Source organism: Sorex fumeus, unplaced genomic scaffold (genome assembly GCF_029834395.1).
Source record: "Sorex fumeus unplaced genomic scaffold, SorFum_2.1 ptg000128l, whole genome shotgun sequence".
Lineage (NCBI taxonomy): Eukaryota > Metazoa > Chordata > Mammalia > Eulipotyphla > Soricidae > Sorex > Sorex fumeus.
In genome coordinates, this window is record NW_026606185.1 from 48,861,442 (window position 1) to 48,889,391 (window position 27,950).

Consider the following 27,950-nt stretch of genomic DNA (forward strand, 5'->3'; position numbering starts at 1 on the left):
GGTGAGAGGCTCCAGAACACCGAGCAGACTCTGGGCAAGGCCAGGACACAGTGGGGGCCTTTGATCTTCTTTATTCTTGCCCCCATGATAAAGCCTTTAGGACCTTCTGGGGAAGCTCTGGTGTCTTTGCTACCTGGTGCCACCTATGCACACAAGGACCCCTCTGGGCCTGAGGACATTTTCCTGCCCAGCTTTCCAGCCTTCCCTGGGGATCCCATGCTGGCAGGCACCACAGCTGTGAGACTTTCCCTGTGTGCAGGGGAAGAAGAGACTCAAGCTTCCAGACCAGCCCTGGTCTCCCTCCTTTGTTTCACCCCAGGATCCATCAGGTCAGAGGAGGCAGCTGATGATCGTCAGGTAGGATAATCCTTACCTGTTCCTCTACTCACAGGGCAGAGAGAGCATGATGATTGGAGTTGGTGCGACTCGTGATTAACTTCTCTGTGTGATTAGGGATTGCAGCAAACTCTCTGATTCAGAAAAAAAGAGGCAGCTGGGAGAGATCCTGGATGGATCCTGGGGTGTCCCTGCTCTCCTGGTTTGGAAATTTTTGTGCTCCCCAGTTTGCTAAGGTTCAGGGTCCTTCCTCTAACTTTGCTGAGTTAGGCTCTGGGCGAGCTGAGGGAGGATCTATCAGGGCCTGGTAGATCCAGACCAGGTGAGTGGTGCCCAGGTAGGTGACTGATCATATCTGGTCCAACTGGGGAAGGCAGAAATAGTGTCAGACCAGCTTTTCCGAACATTAAACCCAGATTTCCCCGCCCAATACTTGTGAGCACGATACAAAGGTTGGTTTAAGTCATTCATCAGGGAGCTGGTGGATGTGGGCCTCATAGAGTGTGCTCATTATTGCAAAGGGGGATGATGAAGAAAAAGATATTTGCACACATGAATAGAAAACCCAACAAGGCTGGTAGAGTGAAGTTACGAAGTTAATTGAGGCAGAGAGTTAGTACACTGAGGTAGGGTGTTTGCCTTGCATGCAGCCAATCCAAGTTTGATCCCCGGCATTCCATATGGTCCCCCAAGCACTGCTAGGAGTGATTCATTTTTTTCTTTTTTTTTAATATTTATTTTATTTTATTTTTATTAGTGAAACAAAGTCTCCAATGGAGACGTTACTGGGCCCGCTCGAGCAAATCGATGATCAACGGGAGGGCCTTTACCTTACCTTACCTTAGTGAAACATCATGAGGTACAGTTGTAGATTTACAAATTTTTGTGCTTGGGTTTCGGTTATACAATGATCAAATACCCATCCTTCCACCAGTGCCCATTTTCCACCACCATGGATAACATCCCTCCCCCCATCCCCCCATCCCACCCTGCCTCTGTGGCAGGGCATTCCCTTTTGTTCTCTCTCGCTAGGAGTGATTCTTGAGTGCCGAGCCACGAGTAATTCCTGAGCACTGGGTGTGACCCCAAAACAAAACAATACAAAAAAGTCATGAAGCTAATCAGCGTCCATCGGGGCCATAAACCACAGCCTCTCTCCTCGACCAGTCTGTGGGCCTTCTCCATGGGCCTTCTCCGTGTCCCGATGAGGGTCTGATTTCCAAGCCTGGCTGCCATGGCAGCAAACAACCACAGTCCCCTGTCCTCGGCATGGGCTGTGGATGGCTGGGAAGGAACTCTTCCTCTGAAAGACACATCTTTGGGCCTTATTTCAATGTTTCAGACATTTTATTTTTAACAGTAGGCAGAAACAGGGTGCAGCAGAGGAAGTCCAACCTGAGATACACATCCAGGTCCCTTACTCCCCTGTCCCTCCTGCCCAGGTCACCCCTTCCTCCGTTAGGAACCTTACCCTGGTTATCAGAGAATGACAGGTCCCTTCAGGATGGACATGGACTGGCGTGCCAGAGGAGCCTCTTTTCTTAAAACAACCCTGGGCCTTCTTTCATCCTCTCCCTAATCCTTAACCTGTCCCTTGATCTTTCCCCAGAGCCACCCCAGCACGCCCAGCCCAGCCCAGAGGCCCACCCTCCGACCTCCCATCTCAGTGACCCCTCAGACCTCATGCTCTGGGAGCAGCTCAGCTTCCCAGGGGAACATGGACATGAAGGCCCCTCCTGCCTGCCCACTGAAGTAGGAGATGGTTCTTGCCCGGCCCAGCAGTGGCAGCCTGGTACACGGCCCCTTCCCTGTCCCCTTTCCCCAGCTCTCAAGGGACATCCCTGTGTCCCATCATGAACTGCCCACACAGAGTGGACCCACTTCCTCCTCACAGAGGCTTCCCAAGTGGCCCCAGGGCTCCCTTTGCCCTTTCCACGGGCAACCTCCTGGAGGTCTCAATGGGAGGTGATCTGGCAAACATGGGCATGGGGCCCTGGGATCCCACTTATTGCGCTGGTACCAGCTTGTGTCTTGGGTTGAGAATATGGTCAGCCCAGGTAATGTGCTGTTGTCCGTGGTCAGGAGCAGCCCTATCTAGCCCACCAATCGAAGGGCCCAAATCAAGTCCCCTAGAAATGTGTTGCATGTTTGCTTGGGAGGTGGAAGAAGGGGCTGCACCCCCATAATCAGTGCAAAGATTGACAATGAGAGATAGATGTTTGGAGGACTCTGACAAGGAAGACTGTTTGTTAGTGTGTGTGTGTGTGTGTGTGTGTGTGTGTGTGTGTATGTGTGCGAATGCGTGAATGTATGCACATTTGTGGGCAGAGAGGATGGATCCTGAAGAGGAAGCAGTACTCAGGGATGCTGATGAGGGTGGGTGGGGGTAGGGAGGAAGAGCAACAAAGCTTTTTAAAAGATACACAGAGGGAAAAATCTAAATACAAACCCTGCAGCCTCTCCTCCCAAAGTGTCAGCTCACACCTCCTGAAATGTGAGCCAGAGACTCCCCCAGCCCCTTGCTCCACTCCCATAGTTTTGGCAGGACCCCCTGGAGACAATTAATTAATAAATCAGTGTTTGCCTTTCTCTTGGAAGAGTGATCCTCCCACCCCACTTCTGTAAGTGATAAGTGTTTCAGCTGAGCCCAGCAAGTTTTCTGGGACTGGAGGATTTGCTTTTATCAACACATGCCAATAAGCCTGTAATTTTATCAGTATAAAATGAGGGCATGGGTCTGATGACCTCATGTTGAGGCCTGCCAGCTCGACTCTGAAGCTCCGGTTCTATGGGTCCTGTGTCCACGGAAAGTAGCTTCCAGAACATCTGGACCTCCCTGAAAATAAGGAGGCATTGGAAACCACTCACAACCTCATGAGCCTTGGCCCCTATAGTTTAGGGAAAGGGTTGACAAAGGAATATTGTGAGGTACCACAGTGCCAGGTGGTCCTATGCTGGGTTGCTCCAGGGTCCACATTGGCAAGGCAGGTTGAATGAAAGAACTTCTCGTTCCAGAAGGAGCTATTGACAGACATCCCTGGCTACTCTTCAGCATTGTCATAAGCAGCATCACATCCTTAGATAGCTCTACAATCCGACAACCTACTAAACACTTTCCTGGATCTGGGCATCTTATGTGGAGACACAAACTCCCAAAAAGTGATAGGATGGAGGGTCACTATTGTTTGACAGAAACAATGGGTCAGAGGGGACATGTCAATTTTTCTTCTATGGCCAGTAGGTATTGGAGCCAGAATTTGAATCCAGGTCTCTGTCTTTGGTATCACATGTCTTGCCCCTGTATTCATCCAGGCATCTGCCATCCATCCACCAACCCATCCCTTCTCCAGCGGATGATGACTGCAGGCTCATTTCCTGCCGAGCCTACTGGTGGCTAGCATTGTTCCCTGTCAGTTAAGGGGGATCGTCTTCTCTGTCTGGAAAGATACACGTATGGAGCTCTCAGAAGCTCTATGAATATTTTATTTCCCTTCTGACCATTTCCTTGTTCCTTCTGCTCACTGCAGGCTTAATGTGGATCATTTTGGAGGCCCTTTGCACTCTGATTTCTAGAACCTTAACCCAGTGGACAGGGTTTGGGGGTAGAGAAGAACTGATGCTAACTGAAGGGGAGAAGGACTCTGACATCACTGGGCACAGCTAGGGTTGGCTCTGCGGAGGCATCTCACCCATGTGGCAATCATTCTTCACATCTTCCCAGCGGGATGGGCATGGTGAGTCTTGGGGCAATGGGCCAGGAAATAGCAATTCCTGGCCAGCTCATGATTGTAATGTCCTGACATGCCTTGTTAGCAGAGGACACTGGCCTGATGAGCTCAGCAGACATGTTTCTCGATGACCAGAGGTTCTGGACTTCAATGTCTTGCTGAGGCCAAGTGAAGAAAGGCAAAACTACAAAACTGCACCCTACCTCTCGAGTCCCACCGGCGTAAGTGGTGGGGACTGCACCAGCAGCCTGCCATGATTCTGAGCAGTGCTTTGGGGCCTCCTGGGAAATCAATGTTTCCTTTCCCAGGGAGGCATCAGGTAAGCATCGCTTATCTCTAGAGACAGGGCACCTGTACTAGTCACGGTGTTTGAGGACTTGGAGGAGAGAACCATGTCCACGCTCAGGCACCCAAGACCCCCAGAGGCTGCAAAATATGGGCACACACCGTGCTTTCATTGAGTGTAGGAGCGGAGGGTGGGAATCCAGGGAGCAGCACAGAATGGGAAGAAGCCCAGATCTGAACAGATGAACTCAGCGGCATTGATGCTTTGGGCAACTTCTGGTGGTGTTCAAGTCTGAGGGGCCAAGGCTCCCATACCCACCTCAGGGTCTCCTAACAGTTCCTCCATAAGCCGATAACTCTGTCTGCAGGAAGAGGCTTGGGGGTCATGGGGTCCCCAGAGATAACCAGTGTGGGGTGCATAGGCTGCCAACAGGGACTCCCAGGACATCATAATTGACATCAGCAGCATTTTCTTCAGACCTAGATGCAGAGTCAGGATTCGTCCTATACCCACGTGACTGACAGGCTGTGCCAAGACTCAGGTTGGCATGAGTGCTGTGACTAGTCTCTTAGCTGTCCCCCAACTGGCTGAAACCAACTTCACCCCCTGCCTCCCACGTTTCTGTTGTTGTTGTTGTTTGGGCCACACTCAGCAATGGTCAAGGCTTGCTCCAGGTTCTGCAATCAGGATCACTCCTGGTGGTGCTTGGGGCAGGGGGCATATGGGATGCCAGGGATCAAACCTGGGTTGACTGTGTGCCAAGCAAATGCGCTACCCACTGTCCAATCACTCTGGTCCCTCTGCCTTCCACATTTGACACTTGCAGGACAGGAGATGAGAAGATCACTCCTGTGTGTGTGTGTATGTGTGTGTTTATGTGTTGTTGTTGGTGGTAGTGGTGGTTGGTGAGGGGGGAGGGCAAGTGGCTGATAAGTGGTTTAGATCAGGAAGAGGACTGGGAGGTTCTGGGAGGAAACTTGTGAGATCAGGTGTCTCAGTCAAGGGTGCTAGGGTTCCTGTCCTAGAAAATTCCAGAAATGTTCTCAGTACTATTGCTTCTACTTTAGAAAACATTCCACTCATAGCCCTCACAGAATTAAAACCTTCCTCCATGTCTTGGGTCCTGGATTCCTGGTGGCACAGAACCTACTCAGTCCTGCAGAATCATTTGTTCCTGACTCACCTGGAGAGATCCACAGAGTGTGCAATGACATGAGGTGACAGGACACCCACGCTGTCATCATAGGTGTCTGGGCCAGAGGGAAGCTGCTAAAAGCCTGTGGTCTGTGATGAGGAGGTGCCCTGTTTTCCTGAGCCTGGCTTACTTTCACTTGAAGGGTTTGTGTCTCAGGTGAGAATGGGGGTGGAGGGCAGGTGGCCAGGCAGCTCCCCAAATCCTAATCAACAATTACTGAAGACTTTTTGGGCAGGAGCCTTGAGGATAATGAAAGAGTGCCATTTCCCTGAGAAGTGTGAGGTGTGTGTGTGTGTGTGTGTGTGTGTGTGTGTATTGAGTGCATGTGTGTGGTAAATGTGTGTGGTGTATGTGGTATGTGAGGTGTGTGTGTGTGTGTGTGTATTGAGTGCATGTGTGTGGTAAATGTGTGTGGTGTATGTGGTATGTGAGGTGGTGTTTGTATGTGTGTGGTGAGTCCATTTGTGTGTGGTAGGTGTGTATGGTATGTGTGACATGTGGTATGTATGCTGTGTGTGGTTTGGTGTGTAGGATGTGTGGTCTGTCTGTGTGGTGAAGTGTGTGGTATGTGTGCATACATGTGTGGCATGTGCATTGTGTGATCTGTGAGGTGTGTGTACATTCGCATGGCATGATATTGTGATATGTGTTATGTGTGTTGTATGAGCATGTGTGTGATCTGTGTGGCATTTGTACATGCATGTGGCTTGGTATTGTGGTGTGTTTGTTGTGTGCGTGTGTGTGGTGAGTGCATGTGTGTGATGTGTGTGGTGTGTGTGTGGTATATTCATATATGTGATCTACATGGCATTTGAACGTGCATTGTGGTGTGTGTGGTATGTCTATGTTGTGGTGAGTGCATGTGTGTTGTGCATACATGTATGTAATACGTGCATCTGTGTAGTGTGTGTTAATGTGTGTGTTATGTACATGTGTGTGATCTGTGTACATGCATGTGGTGTGGTATTGTGGCATGTGGTGTATTGTGATGGGGTGTGTATGTATGAAGGAGTGAGAATGGAACAAGCCTGTGAGGGGTGGTCACAAACCACGTAAGGGAGCAGAGGGTCAGGGGAAAGAGAAAAGAGAAGCTGAGCCCGGAGATCAGGTGAGAGCGCGGGCATTCCCAGGTCTCAGCGTCCCTTCCTACTCCATTTCTTGCCTCTCCATTGACAAAGGGTTTCTACTGCCTGTGGTTCAACATCCACAGCAAATTGAAACCCCTGTTGGAAGGGGGAGCCCAGGCTCAGGGCCAAGAACCATGGTAGCAGGGGGCAGGGGGCTGATCCTGCGCTGTGACTCAGTGCTCGGTGCCTCCAGCCAAGAGAGCACGGGAGACCCTTGGCGTTGACTCGCAGCTGGGGAAGCCTTCAGGAGCACTTACATAGAGGGTCCTGCAAAATGAGGGCACGTACGTGGGTAAGTTTCTGTTCCTGGGGGGAAAGTGACTTCATGACTCTCTCAATAAGGCTGATCAACAATCTATCACTATAATTCTAAATGCTCCAGATAAATGCCCTCAGGGACAGGCACATGATGCATTTTAGGAAAAAAAGTGCTTCAGAGGCAGCTGGCTGAAGCCCTTGGTTTGGGAGGGCAGGAAGGGAGGTGGGGGTGAAAGAGAAAGCAGTCCAGTTAGAGCCCCCCTCCCCGGATGGAGGCTGAGATGGTCTCCCAAACCTGATGTCCAGCATTTGCTATCAAGGTGAGCATGGGGGTGAACTCAGACCCTCCCAGCGGCCCCCAGACGGAGACCTCCAGTCACTGGACTCACTGGGCAGCTTTCTCTGATCCTTTGACTTGACTCATATGAGAGCTGTGCTCTCGACATGACTCCTAACTAGTGGCCACTCTGAATCCCACATCTTTCTTGGTCCTCGGAAGCCACTCTGCATCCCTACCCTCTGCCCAGCATCTGGTGACCTCCTTTCACTGTGCCTGCCTGAGACCGCCCACAGCGAGGGGGGGGGGCTGGACATGGAGACATTCCTGCCTGCCCCTCGCTCAGGAAACCTGCACTTCCTCCTGCCTCTCCCTGAACCCCCTCTTCTTTCTCAGCTGTGAGGCACCCCCACAGCCCTTGCTAACATTCCCAGAGGCAGACACTCCCCTCTTCCTGCCCCGACCTCCATGGGTGGCTTCCTCTCCCTAGGAAAGGGGTCTCCTGGGAGATGCAGCCAAGATGGTGGTCCCTCTGGAGTCTGACTCCATCAGCCTGATGGATTTGACAGGGAACAACAGTGTCTGGGATGGGTCACGCTGCTGTGTCTTTGGGTGCTCTAGCTTCTGCTAGACTCTGTCCTGTGTGTCCTGGTGGCTTGGTTAAAAGCTGTGTGTGTGTGGGGGGATTCCACCTCTCTGTGAAACAGACCAAAAACCCTTCTCAGAGGAGTGGAAGTCGGCCAGTTCCTTCTCTTTTTCCCCGCTCTGTCTGACACACAGCCCACCAAGCCCATCCCTGAGCATCCAGGAAAGGAGCGTGGGGGTTAAGACTGGGGGGTGGAGGGGTGGAGGGGAGAAACAGGTTTCAGAGTGGATTGCTGCGCTGTGCTCAGCTTCTCACAGTGTCTCCAGAGGGAGCAGCTGCCCTGGATCTCAGTGGTTCCTTCCCCTCACTGGCAGGAAAGGAGGCGACTATCTCGTGGGCAGGATCAAGCGACCTGGCGAACAGAAGCCAGCCCCTGGCCAAGATGATTCCACTGCAGTGGATGAGAGACTATTTACTAGCCTGTAACTCCACCTTCAGTGCAAGAGGTTGTGGACATGTTCTTCTCTTCTCACTTATTCATCAAGGGTCTGCAATAGCAAGGAGTTCCAGGGTTGGTTAAGCTTCACACCTCTGTCCGTGTGTGATGCCACCACCCAATTTTTAGAGCCATTTTATCACAGAAAGGGCCTCTTTCCTCACTCCTCCACACTTCCTCCCCTTCCTTCAGTGAGAGAGTTAAGTTTGGTTGCTGGTGGTGTTTCTTGGTTTTTTGTTTGTTGTGGCCAGTCGGCTGGCTCCCGTTTTTCACATTCCCAGCATGAATGGAACCATCCGGTAACTGCTTTCACCTCCTTTCTTATTTCACCAGGCCCAGTCACCTTAAGTGTCTTTTTTTTTTTTTGCTTTTTGGGTCACACCTGGCGATGCAGAGGGGTTACTCCTGGCTCTGCACTCAGTAATTATCCCTGGCGGTGCTCAGGGGACCATATGGATGCTGGGAATCCAACCGGGATCGGCCACGTGCAAGGCAAACACACTGCCCTCTGTGCTATCGCTCCAGCCCCCAAGTGCCTTCATTTCTAACAAGAGAGATACATTCCACTAGGTGCTGGATCATAGTTGTTTTCCCAGTCATCTGATGATGGACACTTTAGGGGGTTCTATAAGGCAGCTGCCATGAGCAATGCTACTGTAAACTTGGGGATGCCCATGTCCTTTACAGGAATTCTTGGGAGCAATAATACCCATGGAAAGACTTTACATTTCAGGATCAGCCAGAAACATAACACACTGGAGTTTCGATTGGGCTCTGTTCTTGGTCAGGGATGGACTGTGGCTGAAAGGGGTCCCTCTCAGGGCTGCTCACTGGGGACGTTAGTCCTGGTCTCCTCCAGGACCCTTCTCACTCCTTCCTTCATGGTCTCCGGTTGGCTGTTGTTCACACCTTTACTTGAAGATGTGTTTCTCATGAGTGATCTCGCTTTTGTTGAGAGGGGATAGAAGTCCAGACTCTACATCCTCCCTTACAGCTGTCCCCCATCATGTCCTCTAACTGGCAGGTTGGAGTGACATTTCAGTGCCTTGAGGTTATCAAGAGCCTCTGGGGGCAAACCTAGGAGGACTACCTGAGGGCTGCATCACCTGTGACGTCTCTACCTCATCCTGAGATGTGTTCACGGCCAGAGGGCATCCAGACTGCTGGCTTCAGGTAGCCTGGGGAGCACCTATCTTGATGCCCCAACCTTTTTGCTTAGCTTCTTGCTGTCTGGGGGGACACATCCTGCTGCAGATCAAACTCTCATGGATTCTTTGCCTCTAGAACCTTCTCTGTTAAGGCATATGGGATGATGGAGGGAGAGGCAGATGAAGGGGAGGGGCTGCTGCAAAGGAGGGGACTTAAGCAGGGGGAAACATGCACGAGGTCCGAGGCTTGATCTCTCACACCACCACCAGGCTTCCCCCTCGCCCCCCCGCCCCCCCCCCCCCGCTCCCATAAAGAAACCTTGAACCTAACATCACCAAGTGGGTGATGTCACAGATGACAATGTTCCCAGGGGCACAAGCGAGAGCTCCAGCTAGGCCCTAAGATACATCCCAGCCCCTGCACCAGCTGCCTTGTCAATAGTGTGCTGGCCCCGCCCTGCTAGCCTGCCACTGGCTTGCTCACTCCTAGAAGTCCCCTCTTCCTCTCCTCCCAGATAGTCAGCTGGCTGACACCCAAGCAAGCTTCAGGCGGGCATGGGTACCAAATCTCCATGTTCCCCAGCCCCCGTCCACTCTCCCCCATCCCTCCCCACTTAGCTGGCAGCGCTGGTCGGGGTAGGCTTTTGCTGAAGCTCAGACTGAGTGAACAGTGTGGATTTCAAAATACAAGTGACTCTGCTGGTGGTTTCCCCTGCTTCTGTTCAATGTAGTCCCAAGAAGCCCCTCAGAGCACACCCACAATCCAAGCAAGCAGAAGGATGCTGAGCTTCATGTCCCCTTCGTGTTCCTTTATGTCCCCACACCATGCCAGGACAACCGTGAAGCCTAATAATGGCCCCGCAGCTCCTTCAGCAGGAGCCTACAGGCCCTCAGAAGCAACTAGAGAAGGTGCCAACGCTTCCCCGGTCCTGGTGCCCCATTGGTGGGTGGGCTCTCCTGCTTGCTTTTCTGGCTCAGACGCAGTGGGTGTCTTGGCAGCCTGCCCAGCTCCTGGGAAACTGGAGTGACCTGGAAGGAAATTGGAGATGCGCTGGAGAGGCTACAATGTCATGTGTGGCAGGAGTAACCTTTCAGGGGCCCCGGGGCACTTTGATGCAGGCTCCGGGCTGTGTGGGAGGCACCCCTTTCTCCAGGCTCCATCACAGAGGAGAGGATGGGGCCTTCGCTGTCCTCACTCCTCTCTCTCACCCCCACACCACTCTGGCTCAGGCTGAGTGGGCCGGGGCATCGGCTTTGCATACCGGAGGCCCCAGGTTCAGTCCCTGGCATGGCATTGTCCCTGCACTCCCAGGTCTTCCCAGTGCTGCATCGAGGATTGGTCCATTGTCCAGCCCAGCTGGCTGAGGAGGCCCCAGTTCCCTGAACACTGCTTCATGGTCAGTCATGTGGGTGGTTTCTGGGGTGACTAGAGTAGAGGTCACTCAGTCATGCATGGGGTGTGTGTGGGCATGTATATGTGAGTATGTAAATAAGCATGTGCGCATGCATATGCATGTGAATGTGTAAATATGTGTGCGTACTTTTGTGTACATATGTTTGTAATATGTGTGCACATATGTATTAGGTGTCTATATGTATGTGTGAGTGTGTATATATGTGTCATGGTGAGGTGGCAGTGTATGTATGAGTGTGTATATGTGTGAATGTCTTGTATGTGTGAGTATTATGTGTATGTGGTATGTGTGTGTGTGTATGAGAAAATGTGAGTGCACAGGTTATGTGCACTCAATGCAGCATTAGGCAAGGGGAAGGAGGAAGGAGGCGGGGGATGGAGGCAGGAAGAAGGAGGTGGGAGGATGGAGGCAGGAGGAAGGAAAAAAGGAAGGAGGTAGGAGTTGGGAGAAAGGAGGTAGGAGGAAGGAGGCAAGAGGATAGAGGTAGAAGAAAAGAGTTAGGAGGTAGAAGGCAGGAGGAGGAAGGAAGGTATCAGGGGAAGAAGAAAGAAGGTGGAAGGATGGAGGAAGGAGGCAGGAGGAAGGAGGCAGGAAAAGTGGCAGGGACCCGGAATTTGGGTGTTGATTGCCAGGAGTCCTGAGCCTTTGCCTGAAGGGTGGCTGGACCAGGAGAAATCCATCCCTTCCCCTAGGTGCCCCTCCACGCTGACACAAGAACAGCACAGGGACAGACAGGGTCCTGCAGCATGAGACAGTGCGGCAGGACTTAAGGCTGAGAGACACAGCCACAGTTGGGGAAGTTTGAAGAGGAGGGGACTGGAACAGGAAGGCTCAGGGTCCCGGACAGGCAGGTGTAAGTGACTCTGTGGGTCTCGCTTCCTGGCCCCCTCTCTGTCTCTCCTCCTCAGAGCCCCATCACTCACGAGATGTGCCACCAGCATCTGGACTCCATGCAGGCCCTGAGTGTCACATTGTCCCAAGATGGTGGGGGGTATCCCGCCGGGGCCCAGGATCTGCGTCCTAATCACGCTGTCTGTGGCCTGGCTAATGTGGGGAGTTGTCTGAATGTGGGCCAGTGCCTGAAGCTGAACAGGCCCTTCAGGGCTGGGTCCCAGGAAGAAGGGGGGAAGTGAGCTGGGCTCAGGGAGCCAGGAAGCACTGGTGCAGGGTCACCCAGCCAGGTGGTACAACCAGGGGCTCCTTTCCCTCCCTCCTGCTTCATCCCCCTATTTTTCCTTTCTCCTCCTCCTCTCTCATCTTCCTCCCCCTCCCTCCTCCTTCCTTCTCTTTCTCCTTCCTCCTCCTCCTTTGCTTCTTCTTCCTCCTTCCTCTTCCTTCCTTCCTCCTCCTCCATTCTCCCTTACTTCAACTCTTCCCTCCTTCCTTTCCCCTCCCACCGCTTCCTACCTCCCCTTCCCTTCCTCCCTCCTCCCCTTCCTCCCCCTCTATGTCATGTTGCCCCCCTCCCCTCCACCCCCCACTAAGCCCACTGAGATTGGCTGGGACAGTCTGCCTGTGTACAGGTGAAGGCAGCTCAAAGGAGCAGAGCCAGAGAAGGCTGAGAAAGGAGGGGAAATGAGAGGGAGGGAGGGTGGGTGATGACAGTGGCCAGGGCTAGCCCTTCTGACCCTGGGGGTTCCCAAGGGTCAGAACAGCCCAAGACTGTTACATGGAGGGTGTCTCAGTATGTAGGAGTGGAAGGTAGGGGAGGGGAAATCGAGGTTGTGGCCTTCGTCATTCACTCATCCCCTCACCCGGGATGTGCCCATCTTGGGCTTTGCCTTCCCCTGTGTTTCTCTGACTTCCTTTCCTTTCTCTGCCACCACCCCTACAGTTCTCCACGGTGGCAGACTTTTCCAAGCCCTCTGGTCTACACCACTCCCCAAGGTGCTATGGGGTTGAGTGGCCCATTTTACAGGTGAAGAAACAGACTTGAATGGAGTGAGGTGTAGATACAGGTCCAGCCCCTATGTGGTCTGATCTTAAGGTCCCTGGGGTTCCTAACTCTGAGAGGGAAGCAGCGTGGTGCTCTGCACCCCAGCTCCCTACCTCTCCCTGGGTTCATTTCCCAGGAATGGGGGCCTGGTGTTCCCCCCTCCCCCCGCAGCTCCAGAGCCAGCATCTGACAGTGGCCTGGCCCTTTGTCCCTTCTGCTTGCTCACCTCCTCCTCTGCTCCTGAGCTTCTTACTGCCCAGGTGGGCTCTGCTGGGCAGGGTCTCCATGGGGCCTGGACAGAACTTGGTTAAAGGCTCTGATGGTGGACCTTAGGACACTTTTGCCCTCTCAGTCCTTTGTTAGGGCCAGTTTCTCAGCTGTGGAACCTACTCTGACCTCTGTGTTTAGTACTCAGAGGGGTAGGGAAAGAGGAGGGGTTGTAACTGCTCCTATGGGAGGTTTCATGGCCTGGATCCAGTTTCTTGGCACTGGCAACTCCCAGACCCCCCCATGTACCTTTCTGTGAAGTCTGAGTCAGCTGAGACCATGGCAGGGCTACAAAAGGGGCCCCTGGGTCTGGGCACAGTCTGCTCTGTCCCATTCATGCCAGTCCCGCAACTGTCCGGTGAGAGCCACATCCAACTCTTTTGAGTCCCTAATTTCCCTTGAAACGGCCTCTTCTGGCGTGGGGCTCCCATGAAGGCTCAGGGAGGCCCAGACAACTCCCCGCCTCTCAGTTTGTTGGGGAGAGCAGGTTTAGGGGGACAGAAAGGTAAGGATGGCCTACCCCAAAGCTGAGTCTGCACTGGAAATGCAGGACACTAATCCTTCCACAGCGCAAGGACAGAGGTCCAGGCCAGGCTCAGGTCCAGAGCCCACCTGGAAACTCGAGGGAGGTGACAGGAAGGCTGGGCCTGGGTGTCCAGGGAAAAACCTACTCCTCTGAGAGCTGAGACCTGGGGACATGAGGACAGCCCCAAGGAGCCACTTTGCCTGCCAGCCTGCCACACCAGCTCTGCCTCCAATGGCCCCAGGCCTACCAGCCCCCTGTGAGCTCATGGAACCTGCTGATCAAACACCAGTGAAGTCAAGGGTGTCACATCAACTTGCCCCCCTTCCCCCCACCTTCATTTCTCCAGCCGCACCAAGATATTTCCTTGGTGTGGCAGTTTTCAGCTACTCAGCGTCGCTAAGTTCAGAAGTAAAGTTCCTTGGGGGCCAGAGCGATAGCACAGCGGGTAGGGCGTTTGCCTTGCACACGGCTGACCCGGGTTCAATCCCTCACATCCCATATGGTTCACTGAGCACTGCCAGGAGTGATTCCTGAGTGCAGAGCCAGGAGGAACCCCTGAACATTGCCAGATGTGACCCCAAAAAGCAAAAAAAAAAGTAAAGTTCCTTGTCCTGAGAGTCTGCCCTGGACCCCAAACCACGAGGATACAACAGCATCTTAGGAAGTCCACCTCATCCTCTGTTGGACAGGCAGTGTGACATGCTCGAATCATGGATAGCTGGGGACCAGGCTGAGCCTGACCACGCTTGGGCGTGGAGGGAACTAGCCTCACAGGCATTTTTGTCATCCCTCCAACTCCTTCTCTTTTTTGTTTATGTTTAGGAGCCACCCCCAGGGTTTCCTCCTGGCTCTGAGCTCAGGGGATGAAACCAGGGTCCCCCACATGCAAGGCAAGAGCTTTAACCCTTATACGGTGTCTCGAGTCCCTCCTCAGAGCAACTCTTTAAGTGAGTCCCAACTATTGCATCGATCCCAGTGGGTCCAAACTCCTGGCATCATGGAGAGTAATAGTGAACCAGGCCTGGGAAGCATGTCCCCTAAATCCCCCAAAGGGGTCGGAAGGCACCCCTGGGGCCCAGGTGTTTAGTGAGACAGTTTATTGTTTTCAGGACCATGTGGGTGACACTGTGGGGAGAGCCCCCAGCTTTTATCTGTTCATGGGGGTAGGCGGTGTGTCTCAGTAAGATCTACTCCCAGAAAAGAAACTTGTAATGAGAGATTGGTGCAGACCCAGCAAACATCTCCTTTCGGCTTCTTGAGGTGAGGTGTTTGGGCCTTGGACTCAGCTGTCTCAGGAAGAGGCTCATGCTTGTGAGGGCCTCCCGTTCTCCAGCCTCCACTGGGGAAACAAAAGTTTAGATCTTGTTAGTGCTCAGTCTACTGCAGATGTAAAGCACACAATCAGGTGTCTAGTGACTGAGATATATTCTCTTGAGCACCTGTATTTCCTGGTGGCTAATCCTCTCCCCACTTTTTTTTTGCGTTTATGAATTTGCTTCTTAGATCAGCCAGTATGGCTCTTGCAATCTTTTATTCACTCAAAACCTTCCTCCTTCCCAATCCTACTTCCCAACTGCAGCCTCTCTGGGTTTGCCAGATAAAATAAATGCTGCTTGGTTAATGCAATGGAATTTTTATTTGTTTTGTTATTTGTTCCAAATATTGCACAAACCTATTTTTAGAAATTACATTTTAAAAAAATGGAATAATTTGAAAATCATCCCGTTTATCCGAAATCTGAATGGGGCACCCCATATGTATTTTCATTTACCAGCTGCCATGCCAGGCACCCCCCTTTTGAGTGGTATAGCTTTCATGAGCTCCTTTCCCTTCCTACATCTGACAGTCCCAGCCATGTGGGTTTGGAAACTTCTGCTGCTTTGGGCTGCTGGGCGACCCCGTTACTGAGGTTCATCTGGTGTCGCCTCTTTCCGTCTTGTCCTGGCTCCAGACCTCATGACTCACATAGGTGCTGTCATGCCCCTTCCTGTTCTTGAGCAGAGGCACTGGATCCCCCCAATTGATGGTGCTGACATTGCAGCTTATTCATGTCTCCATGCTTCTAGGCTATCGCAGTCTCATCAAAGGCTGGGTTGTGCCCCAGCAAAGCATGTCTAGTCCAGCCTTGTAGACCCAACAGAAAATCTCCAGTAAGTCTGACAGTAAATCTTGGGGGGGAGGGGAAGGGAACAGGTCCAGGATAAGAGGGACATCTAGACTGAGCCCTGGGCAAAGTCCTCCCAATCTAGCCTGGGCCTTGGGCAGAGTCCACCTCCTCCCTACCCTCCCAGCCTCTTCAGGCCTTCCTCCCTCTCTCTTTCTGAAGATTCCAATTACCAATCCTCACCAGATCAGCTCATCTACCTGTAGTATCTGTTACCCAGACTCCATTTCTCATCTTTACCTCCAACATTTCCAAGTCTTCTTCAATTTGCCAACTCATTTATTTCAGGGACTATCCTTACACATGGGGCTGGACTCCTGGTCGAGATCAAACCCGATACACTTCAGTACTCTTAATCTCCCAGGTGACCTTGGCCCCCCGAGTTCCTTCTCTGGGGAAGTCCACGGATCCCTCATGATTCACGGTCACTCCTTGTGCCTTTGCCCGTTCTAAGTGATCATGACCCATTTTAAAAGACATCAAATGTCAGTGAAGGTGGTTTGTATCTCAATGTAAATTCTCTGGATTTTCTTTTGTTCTGTGGGAAGACAGAGACCTGACTTTGGGTCTGAAGTGTCTCCCTTTTGCTGGGGTTCCTGATTTTTTTCCCAGACTGCTCCACAGAGCTTGAATCCCAGTCGGCCTCTTTCCTGTGCAACTGTGAAGCTGGGGTTTGGGGGGACTTGCCAAAGGGCTCACTTGCTCTTTTCTCTCCTGTGCTGTCCCCCTGGGGAGTCAGGCCAGGCCAGATGGAGCAAAGAGAGAAGGGTGAGGGGCTCACGTGAGTCAGCCTGGGAATTAGGGTTCATGAGGCATTTCCCCCTCTCCAAACTTGACCAAATGCAGGTTAAGAGCCCCATTTCTGAGCTGGAGAAACCAAGGCAAGGAGTTCAGAGTTGGAGGAATTGTTTTAGGTCATGCTGCTGACAGATGAGCCTCTAACTTTGCACCCTCCCCTCTGTGCTGTGTAACTAAGCTGAGCTCAAAGCCAGTGAAATGTGGCAAAACCCACACTGGGGTCAGGGTTCATGTGGGGTCCCAGTTTATGTAGGGTCTGGTTCATAAGGTGGATTAGTTGGTTTGGAACTGTTTTAAAGGGAACTGCAGTGCCAGGGGTTGGTAGAATGGCTGCTGTTCTTCTGTCTACAGGGAGGTGGCATGACTTGGTTCTTCTAGAAGGATTTTTAGTGTAGGGACCCCCAGGAATAGCAGTGCCTGTGCTAGATGGGGGTCAGCACTGCTTCTGGGACTATGGACCTGAAGGGTCTATGTGTGCAGTATGCACAAGTGGAGGTGAGGGTTTGCCCCATGGACAGGCAGGGCCAACATGCCAGAGACACAAATGAGGTCTGAGGTCTATGGGCTGGAGGCTGGGGGTTGGAGGAGGGTTAGAGTGGTTCAGGGTAGCGGCAGAAAGGAGAGGTGGGTGAGGGACTGGACAGCAAGTGGAGGGAGGGAGAGGCAGACAGATAGGCATGAGGGTGGAAATAATGTTCCCAGGATCTGGATCCAGGCCATGGATCCAATGAGCTGCGTCCAGGCAGCTGGAGGACCTGAAGGATGAGTACGTCTGCTTTGCATGAGTTGAGATAGGAGTGTAGTGGGAGACTCATGTCAAGAGTTGCTTTGCTAAGGCTGGAGTGGAGGAGATTTGGGGTCACTGATTCAAGGAGAGCCATCTTCCAGTTGTTTCCTGCAATCAACCTCTTGAAGAACTGTTGTGTCCCTTCTCCCTCCCAGAGGAAGATTATGCCTGGGTTTACACACACACACACACACACACACACACACACACACACACACACCCCTTCAGACATGCAAGCACAGGTTGTGTGAACCACATTATCATGTGTGCATTCTCACATGTACCCTATATTTCCCTCACACTTATGTGTACATGTGCACACACGCACACTCAGATTCCCCTCACATGTACACCTCATGGGCCCAGGCATGCACTTCCCAATGTACAAGGCATATGTGTGCCATTCTTACTCACACTGACTCCTCACATGCTCACACACTCCCACACATTCACACAAGCCCATTGTGTTCCTCTATAAGCACATTCTGACAGAGGATACATTTGCTCTCACAGTATGTGACACACTCAGACACATCCACATCCTCAATGCTTGCTCCCCGCAGAGACACTTCCAGGCTCCCTCCAGACACACCCACATGTTTGCCCATGTGGCCTACGGTCACCCATGGGCACAGGCCCCTGCTCAGCACCCTGTACATGCAGACCCACATACAGCAGGACTGCATTAACAGTGCCCGGGCGGTGGGAGCACATGTCCCCACGTCTCCCACAGTGCACCACAGAGTCTAGAAGTGTTGTCAGCTTGTGAAGTCACACTTGCTGGGTACACAGAGGAAGTCACCAAGGACACATTTCTCAGAACACACCCTGGGTGTTAGTGACACAAAAAGACCCTTCCCCTGAAGCACTCACACAGGTCACCCACATGCATTTCCCTACTCCACAGTCACCCCCAACACACACACATGCATACATGCATGCAGAATGAGACTGAGGTTGGGGTGCTCCAGGGCCCCATGGCCCACCCTCAGGACGACTCCCCATTCCTAACTGCCATGAATCCCTGGGACTGCGGGCAGCAGACTGGTATCTACTCCAAGGGCCTGGTAGCCCTTCAGTTCTGAATTCCAGGCTCTGGGGGTCTCCTCAGAGGGACATGGAGTGCCGAGAGCTCCTGCTGACATGGACAAACATGTGGCCTGATTGCCCAGAGCCACCGTGCCCAGAACAGGTGGGGACTAGGACTTCAGAACTCGCCCAGGCAGAGGTTCTCAGGGCATCCCCATCTAAGGCTGACCAGAGAGACATCTGACATGGGTCAGAGCCCATTACTACCAGGGAGGCTGAAAGGGGGCTGTCCAGGGGGTCCTGCCCTTCCTGGGGGGTCTGGCTGGCACTTGGGCAGTGGGGTTCATCCATGCAGTGATGAGCACCTCGTGGGGGGAGGGGGAGTAGGGACTGGTTGTCTGTCCTGGCATCACTCTCTCGTCCTTGAACAGCCCAATTTCCCTTCAGAAGTGACTATTTCTGGAGCTCTTGCTGCAGTTATCTAAGAGCTTCTCAGGCCTGACTCTTGCCCCTGCCTCCGCCCCCTGGGGGTGCAGGCCGGACCAGAGAACTGAACCGCTGCAGACTGGCTGCTCCCTTTGATTTGCCTACATTCAAGACCAATTTGAAGAAAGAGCAATAATGACAAGGGCCACGGTCTCCCTCTCAGGAGTGTGGGTGGGAGCCCAGTTTCTGCCTGATGCCTATCCATGGACCCCTGCCCCCTACTCCCAGTCCTTTGGATAAGAGAACCCTTAGGCTGCAGAGGGCTACTGAGCACTCATAGTGGCTTGTATTTCACTTTATGTCATAAACTGGCTCCTTCTCCTACCCCTTTACACATTCCTACAGGAAATTTGACAGTATTATTCCTAAACCTTCCACCCAACAGGACCATGTTCAGTGAAATTCCTTCTTGATTTTCTTCCTAAGCCAGAGTCCTTGTTGAGTTTGATCTTTTTCTTTAAAGATTAAGATAAATGGTTCTAATGTAGTTCTAGAAATGGCTTAGGAAGGAAGGAAGGAAGGAAGGAAGGAAGGAAGGAAGGAAGAAAGAAAGGAAGGAAGGAAGGAAAAAAAGAAAAAAAACTCCCAGCTGGGTTTTAAACAGAAGAGAAGGGACGCATGAGTTGGGAAGGGGTTGTGGGGGAGACCAAAGAACTCCTGGAAGGAGCATCTTTTCCAGTTGGAGTGACTGGATCCACTCAGGTAAAAACTCAGGTGATCTCACAGAGATGACATCATCACAGATGTCACAAGGCCCCTCAGGGAACCTTGAATGTTGAGATGCACAGACATGGACGGCACCTTCAGGAATCCAGGGTGGTCAAGATCCAGCGAAGTGGTCAGAGAAGTCTTCCTGGGGGAGGCAGCATGGTGGCCCAGCTTTGAAGTCTTTGCAGGTGAATGTTGGGGCAACAGGCTGGCGAGATATTTGGAGGTAAAATGCTCCTATAAGTCTGGAGGCCCTGGAAAAACTCAGGAGATGGGCATGGTGGACTGGTGTTAGAGGAAGGGCTTGGGGTCTGCCTAGGAGGGAGGATGGAGCCACTGGGGCAGCCGACAGAGGCTCTCTCGGGGAGGCCACTGACTTGGGGCAATCCTAGGGCTTCTTTAAGGAATGGGGAAGAGGTCACTGAGGGGACAGCAGGAGGTAAGGGACAACTGTACCTTGACCATCACTTGGCCCAACTTGCCTCCTATCTCCTCCCCAGAGCCTGAGGGGGCCTTGGGCAGGTCCGATTCTTATCATGGCTTAGTACATCAAGCTCAGGGCACTTACAAGGGTGGCATGGAGCACCATATGGTCTCCCTCAGGGCTACTTGTATCGATTCTGGCTCTCTCCCTTTCTTCTTTTTATGTTTGGGCCACACCCAATGGTGTTCAGGGATTACTCCTGGCAGAACTTGGGGGGGGGACCATGTGGTTCCAGGGATAGAACCCAGCTCTCCTTCCTGAGGAGCACGTATTTAGACCTCTGTGCCACTGCCCTGACTTCCCTCACAAGCTCCCCAATCGAGATCTCTAGCCACCACCCCACGTCTGGTGTCTTGGCTTCTGCAGCCACAGATGTCAGTGAATTGCAGAAGGGCATGGATGGAGTTTGTGGACTGGCGTTCATATCATACCATCTTGGTCAAGGCTTATAAATGAGGGGTCACCCAGACTGTGGATCGTGTCTTTAGAATCCACAGATCTGTTTGAGAACCACAGTGAGGTCAGACTGTGGTTTTTGCTTGAAGCTGGGGTGTACAGAGCTGGCAACAGGAATCAGCTTGGGCTGTCTGTGGAGCTGATATCTTGGGTGGTCTATACCCAGGTGTTTGAATCAAGTCCCTGCTCCCTATTCACCACCTCGATACTGTCTACAGGGCCATTCCCACATCAGGATGGTCCGCCTGGATTTCCTCTTTGGTTAAGTGGGGGATAATAAGGGGTCCTGGGGATTCCTGAGTAATCTAACAGGGTCAGGGACACAGTGACCACTGTCAGCATCAGTGTCCGCCATCACAACCACAGTGGAGACTAGAGCAACACCTGGGGCTGCTCAGACTTGGACACTTCTCCCTGGAGCCCCCACTCCTAGATGGAGGGAATGGGAATGTGGTTGGGTGAATTTGAAGGTGGGAAACAAGCTAATAAGTTGTCTCCCTCCATCTACCCTGTAAGTTACATTCAGATTTTCCACTGAGCAAAGAGTCAGGGTCTCTGAGCCCCTCCCCCACTCTCACCATGGTTTATTCCAGGTGCTACTTTGCTTCTCTATTTGTTTTTGGTGCCACACATGGTGTTATAGTAACCAGGGGTTACCCCTGACTTTGTACTCAGGAATTAGTCCTGTCAGGGCTTGAGGGACTGTATGGGATACTGGGGATTGAACCTGTGTGCAAGACAAGTGCCCTCCCTGCTGTACTATCACTCCAGCTCCTTCAGGATCTACTTTAAAATCAAGAAGAATGTTGGTAGATCCTGAAAGCTTCTTTTCCACTGAAGGGGAGTGAGGGGCACTGTTGATGGTGATATTTTGACCAAACAGTTTGGTGTCCTTCGGAGTAGCCCCCACAGTCTTGGAGCAGCAAGTCCTGTGCAACTGGCATGATCTGAGGAAGGGAGGAAAGACAGAGGTTTGGGTACACCTGCCAGTGAAGGGTGGAATTCTGCTCTTCCTTGGTGTAGCCGGGGCCAGGGAGAGGGGAAACGGACAAGCAATGCAGGTAAGGAGTTTGGATTTGAGAGAGAAGGAGCTGTCTGACTCCAGGTCTCTATGTTCTGGAATGGGGAGGCAAGAGTTAGGCTCCTGGTTACTTCTGAGTGAGGTGGAAGTTGCGTTGTGCTGTAGGACCCGGTGGCCTGGGTCCTAGCACTGAACAGTTCCAGTAGCACAGGGTGTGCAGGAGGGGACATTCTCATTCCTCTGTCTGGGTGTCTGCCTTTCTCTACTTTCATTTTTGTTGTTTTGTTTTTGGGGGGGGCATAGTAGTGCTCAGGGATCACTCCCGTTGGTGTTCAGGGGACTGTATGTGTGCTGGAGATTGAACCTAGATCAACTGCATGCAAGGCAAGTGCCTTCACCCCTGTTGCATTTCTCTGACTCCAGACTCTATTAGTTAACTGAAGTATTTGAAGCACCTCTCAGAAGTCTTGCTTTCTTTTCTGATTTCCAGAATGCGTGGAAAGAAAATCCATTCTTTCTCATGATCATACCATCTCACCTGAGTCCCTGTTCCCCTTTGTGAGCATTTGGTTGTATACAGTCATCTGGCCTCACAAGCTCCAGTGCACCATCGCCACATTTATATTCGTATGAGTTCTCTGTAGGAGGCTGAGTAGAGTTGCTGTCTCAAAGGAGTTGTGCATTTGTGATTTCAGGGCATCACCAAACCCTTTTCTCTAGGTGTGGCACCAAATCATTCTCTTCAGAGGTGGCACCAAATCATGGTCATTGCTCCTTCCTTGCAACTAGCTTTTCTGCTCTCCAGTCAGCCCTTAACCCAAACGAGGGAGGGAGGGAGGGAGGGAGAGAGAGAGAGAGAGAGAAAGAGAGAGAGAGAGAGATTTCCAGTCTTTCCCCAGTCCAGTCCAATGTCTTCCCATTGTGATGCCAACAACTGCAGTCATTCTGTCTTTTGTGCACACAACTGCTCCCCATGGCCAGAGGCGAGGAGGGGTGTGTGCCAGTCTGCTGGGTTTATCAAGGTGAAGGTGAGAGCCCCCAAACCAGTAGGACTGTGGACAAACTCACTCTCCAGGCCTAAGCTGACTTGCTATATCATTTGTTAGCTCAACACGATTCTTTTCTTTTTTTAAATTTTTTTAGTGAAACATCATGAGGTACAGTTGTAGACTTACAAATTTTTGTGCTTGGGTTTCAATTATACAATGACCAAGTATCCATACCTCCACTAGTGCCCATTTTCCACCACCACGAATCCCAGTATCCCTCCCACCCCCCCCACCCCCCATCCCATCCTGCCTCTGTGGCAGGGCATTCCCTTTTTCAACACGATTCTTAACACTGACACTTTCTGGAAGGTCTCTCCAGGAACGTACTGGTGGAGTTGTGTCATGACAGTGACCCAGAGCCAAGCCTGGTGACACTCAAAGCTTTCCCCAATAAAACCCATGGGTTTTGCTGCCAAACAAAAGGAAATCCATTAAAAAAGATGTGCACATATCCCTTGAAGCAGCACTTGTCCCTCCCCTACTGATCATTGGCTGGTACATGGTGAACTGACCTTACACATCATTTTACCAATTGTCCAGATTAATGACAGTGGTCAGCACTGAGTTCCTAGATACTTTGCATATGCCTTTGTTTCCAGGAAAATGCACACACACACATACACACACATATACACACAATAATTTGCCAAATATCTCCTGGTTACCAGTGTGTCCAGGTGCTTGCTGAGCACAGGTGAGAGATGGTCAATACCTGATCTTCATGTTTGGAAGTTTTCTATAATGAATCCTAGGGTAGAAAGTGACAAATCATTGATACGAAGATACTAACACACGCTACATATTCAGGAACACTCTTCCCCTGCAACGACAGCTCTCAGTATCTCCCTGCCATCCAATCATCCCCAGAGCTTGGTGGAGAGGAAGACCTCCAGTAGGTGGGGTCAGGCCTGCAGGAGACAGTTTTAGCTCCAATTTACTGGTTCAAAGGGTCATTAGCAAGCTGCTTTAGGCTAGAGGAATTTGTTGAAATAGAACTTCAGTTGGCTGGACAAAGAAAGGAGATAAGATGTTTTAGGGGCCTCTGCCCTTGACTTTTACTGATGAGATTGGTGCCGGAGGCCATTATTAATACTTGCTCTGTCACTGAGAGGGAATTACAGGCATCATTTGCATGTTCTTTCCACACTCCCTCTGTTAGTGGCCTGTACATTTCCACACACTTTTGCTGAGTACATATCATTTGCCATCCATGAGCCAGACAACCCAGGCCCTGTGTATAGCATTGACATTCTTTGCGGGTCCCCCTGCTGTGACCAAGCATCCATCTTGAAAAAAGTTTTCCCATTCCAAAGGGGTGAGACGATACTGGTGGAATCCCAGGCCTGGGGCAGGTGTTTGGGGCTGTCCACCCTGTGTAAACCAAAGGAAGGGGGTTATTCAAGGAAACCGGAGTTCGCCAAGCCACGGAATGTGCCCAAAATTAGACGTGGGGGCTGCACCATGAGTGTATGTCATGCCCTGTGATGAGGAAAGTTGTGTTTGGGTCCTGTGCTCCTTTCTGCTGGGCCCAAGGGTGTTCTGTGGGGAGGAGGAGGACCTAGGACTGGAGGAGTGTGGGCATGCTGACCCCGCCTCTGTCATGCCATCCAGGGGGCCAAGCCCCTGGGTTGAAAGCTGCTTGTCAGCAGAGTAACAGAATTTGGCTGGCAGCAGGCAGGGAGCTGAGGCATTCAAGTCAGTCGTGCTATTTTTAACCGCCCTCTTTCCCCAGTGCAGCTCCCAGGCTCCGCGGGAGAGGATGGCTCATCTCAGAGCCTTGGAGAATCAAAGTGCGGCCCCTCCCTACCCCTATCCTTCACAATCAGGTTGGCTCATAGCCTATGAGCCCTGTCTGACCAAAGACCTGGTTTGGGGAAAGGGGGACCTGTAGGGGCTTTGGGACCAATGGGACTGAGCTAGGTGTGGAGCGGCTCCCCAGTGAACCAGAGGGAGGCCCCCTGGTCTGCTCTCTGACTGCCCCAGAGGTTCACCACTCAGCATGCAGACAAATGTGTCCGGGATCATGTGCCTTTGACGCTGGATAGCAGCTTCCGGCAGCCCCCCTGACAGCTGCTGACAACTGGGACTCAGAGCAGAGAGCAGGTGTCCTCCTGGTCTGAGTCTCTCTGCCAGTGGAGTCCCCTACTGGACACAACCCTGAGGGGTGACAGGGGTGGCGGGGCAAATATCTGGGGAGGTTCTGCCACACTCTGTCAGGCAACGGCTGCTTCTCACCCGCGGGTCTCTGCCTGGTCACTACAGCCCCTGGTCAGCTCTAAAAGGTGCCCCACTTCCTGAGAGACACAGCAGCAGAAGGGCAAGAGCTAGTGGTCCAGACTGCCCCTCACATTTGGAGTTGGGACAGCTGAGGTGGCAAGGTCTTGAGCACTATTTCCAGTTGTCACACCATGGTCCAGGCATCCCCTGCAGAGGGATGGCGAAGCCCAGAGGCCCAAAGACTGTAGGTGAAGGTCACAGACATGTGTCCCGGTGTCCCTGACAAGCTGAGGACCCCCCATCCCGGCCCCAGCAGCAGAGGCTTTTGGATGCGGAGAATGAGGAACCCTTTGTATCCAAGCAGGGGTATTTGGGCTCCTCCCGCCCTGCTCTGGGGCTCTGGAGCTCTGGACTCAAGTGTGTATTGCGGGGACAGGTCCTGAACTCAGATTTCAGGATTGTTTGGTTTCAAGATGGCAGCTGGGAGTTGCCCTGCTAGGCCTGCTCTCTGGAGTGAACTTAGACGGGGCTCGGCAAGCCCTTTCCACAGGCGTCTCAGATCCACCTCCGTGGTGCCACTTGCCAAGTGGAGCCACTCCAGCCCAACCTTGTCCACAAGCAAATGGGACAGCTGAGGTCCCTTAGGGGGCCTCTCTCGACTTCAGAGCGTCTGCTCTGGCCTGTCATTCAGTGACTGAACTGCAGTGTTCGTTGGGGTGTGTCCCTTTCAGGTCCAGAACCTCTAGATCCTCAACCTATCTGTGACAGCCCAGGACCTGGGGTGGCTAATCTAGCCAAGAGCATCTTGGTTTGCTCATCTTTAATCAGACAGAGGTGGTGACATCGTGCTAGAGGAGCAGGAGCAGGCCGTGGGCAGCTGCGAGCCCGGCTTTAGGTGGGAGTCTGGACATTTTCTGGACTGTGTCTTTATATCTTCTTAAGATGACCTTTTTTTAAAAAGAAAACCGGAAGCTCATGCACACAATCCTTGTGGTGTGAAAGGAAACAATATATACACAATTCCCTTCCTGACTCCTTCATGGGAACCAGGATAGTCAGGTCCCATGGATACTTCCAGAAACTGTCTGTATTTTTTGCTTCTGTAGCACATGGAGGAGCTCTGGGTCACAGAGGCTTATCCAGACTATCAACCTTCTCAGGTTTCTCCCTTGTAAATATTTGCGGTAGCACCTGAATCCAGGGCTCTCAGGCATGAGGCCCTGGACAGCTTTCAGAGCACCTCAATTTCCCCCAAATGTTGCCTCTGAATTCACACCGCTCTTGGGGTAGAGATGGTCATGAACACCAACGTGGCAGGCTGGGAAACTGAGGTACAAAGGTCTAGGCCACTGGCCTCAGGCCGCAATGCCAGTGAGGGATTGAGTCTGGGTTTTACCCAGCTTTCCAGACAACTGTTCCCTTCCTGCTTCCTTGAGGGTAGAGACATCACACCTTGTCTTGTCATGTGTATACAGCAAGCACTTCCAGTCAACCAGGGCCAAGTGCAGCTCAGCGCCAGGCAGGCCAGGGGATGGGGCAGGCTACTCAGGCGTCCTGTGCACTCACAAACCAGTGTGGAGAATCCCTGGCTCCATGGCTTCCTTTGCTCCAGTGGAGAGGAAGGCAGAAGGGGAGCTGGATGTTGGGAAGGGACCATTTTAGGGACATGGAGGGGGCATGCTGCCATCCCAGGATCCTTGTGTGGTGGCAGCACAGTGAACAGGGCATGTGCTTTCCCTGGGGATGCAGGAGAGAGTGTGAGATCAGAGCCTGGTTCTGCAGGGCCTCCTCCAGAGAACCTGGGCAGATGGGGCTCTGCTTCTTGGCTCAGGGATAGTCCACTAGCTTCAGGGAATTTCTGGAGCCCAAGAGATGAAGACAGGGAAAATTTCAGGGACTGGGAGAGAGCTTGGTGTAGCACCACAGAGACCTGAAGGCCAGAGCTTGGGAGCCCCAGAACCTCCAGACCTTCCACCCATTGGTGCAAGCCCTGGGCCTGGAGGAGCTCAACTGAGATTGAGAGCTTGTCCTTTGGGCCTGCCGGAGGCCAGGTGCTGAGTTCCTGGCTGTGTGCTGAAACCAGGAACTGGTTTCAGCCCTTTCTAAAGAACCAATTACCATGGTGTGGACAGTAAAAGGCAGGCCAGCATCCAAAAAACAGACTCCAAGTTCTCAGGTCTGGGCCAAGGGATGTGGGTAAGTTTAGCTGAGCCTTTGTTTCTTTATCTTTAAAATTGGAACTGTCTCCCGACTTTACCAGGCTTGGTAGTGGGACTAAATTAGGGAAGATTTCTGCAGGAGATGACTTATTGTATAACAGAAGGTCCAAAGTGGAGCTCCTGATGGAACCACAGCTCCTGGAGTGGGGGAAGACAGAAAGCCATTGCCTGAGAGATGGATATGAACTTGGAAGGAGAAATCAGTTTGCCCAGAACTGCTCCAGCTGGCTACTTGGGGCAGAGGATGGTCCTCCGCTGTTTGACTATGCTGTTTGCATTTGCACTGTTAATTAGCATGTCATGGGGGTGGAAAGGAAGAAAAAAACTCACAACAATTGATTTGTCGATTTGCCAGCACATCTGGGGAAAAGGCTGAGTGTGGGAGGTCAAAAGCTGAGACTGGAAGTCAGTGCTTCCTGTTCTCAAGGAAACACATGGCTCGGCGGTTTCTACTTTCTGCTCTGTGGCTGATGAAAGCTCTAGGAAATGAAGGTTCAATCGCAGCTCTAGTGGGAGCAAGGGCAGACAGGGAGGAAGCATTTAAAGCTTTTGACTTTTTGAGGAAAGGGTGACTCAGTCATCTGGCTTATGCAAAGGCAGTCAATTTATAAGTCATCATCCATCCATCCATCCATCCATCCACTATCTATACATTCATCCACCTACCATTTACCTATCTACCCATCTCTCTACCCACCCATTCATCGACCAATCACCCATACAATATCTGCCCACCCATCCACCCACTCATTATTTACTTATGCACCTATCTATGCACCTGCCCCTCTTCCTATACTCATCCATTCATTCACCCACGCACCCATCCATTTATTCTTACAATTGCCATCCATCCATTCATCCATCCATCCATTCATCCATCCATCCATCCATCCAATATATGTTCATCTATCCACGCACCCTTTACTTATTCACCCATCTCTCCACCCACCT

At 52.0% G+C, this 27,950-nt stretch overlaps 1 protein-coding gene and 1 non-coding gene across 3 annotated transcripts in view; both read left to right on the plus strand.

The window, feature by feature from the left end:
• Positions 1–27,950, plus strand: part of ARK2C (arkadia (RNF111) C-terminal like ring finger ubiquitin ligase 2C) — a 96,845-nt gene that overhangs the window by 37,895 nt on the left and 31,000 nt on the right. The gene's annotated exons all lie outside the window — the stretch shown is intronic.
• LOC130045581 (U8 small nucleolar RNA) lies at positions 351–481 on the plus strand. The gene has a single exon (XR_008795567.1). It is a non-coding gene; the product is annotated as a U8 small nucleolar RNA (small nucleolar RNA).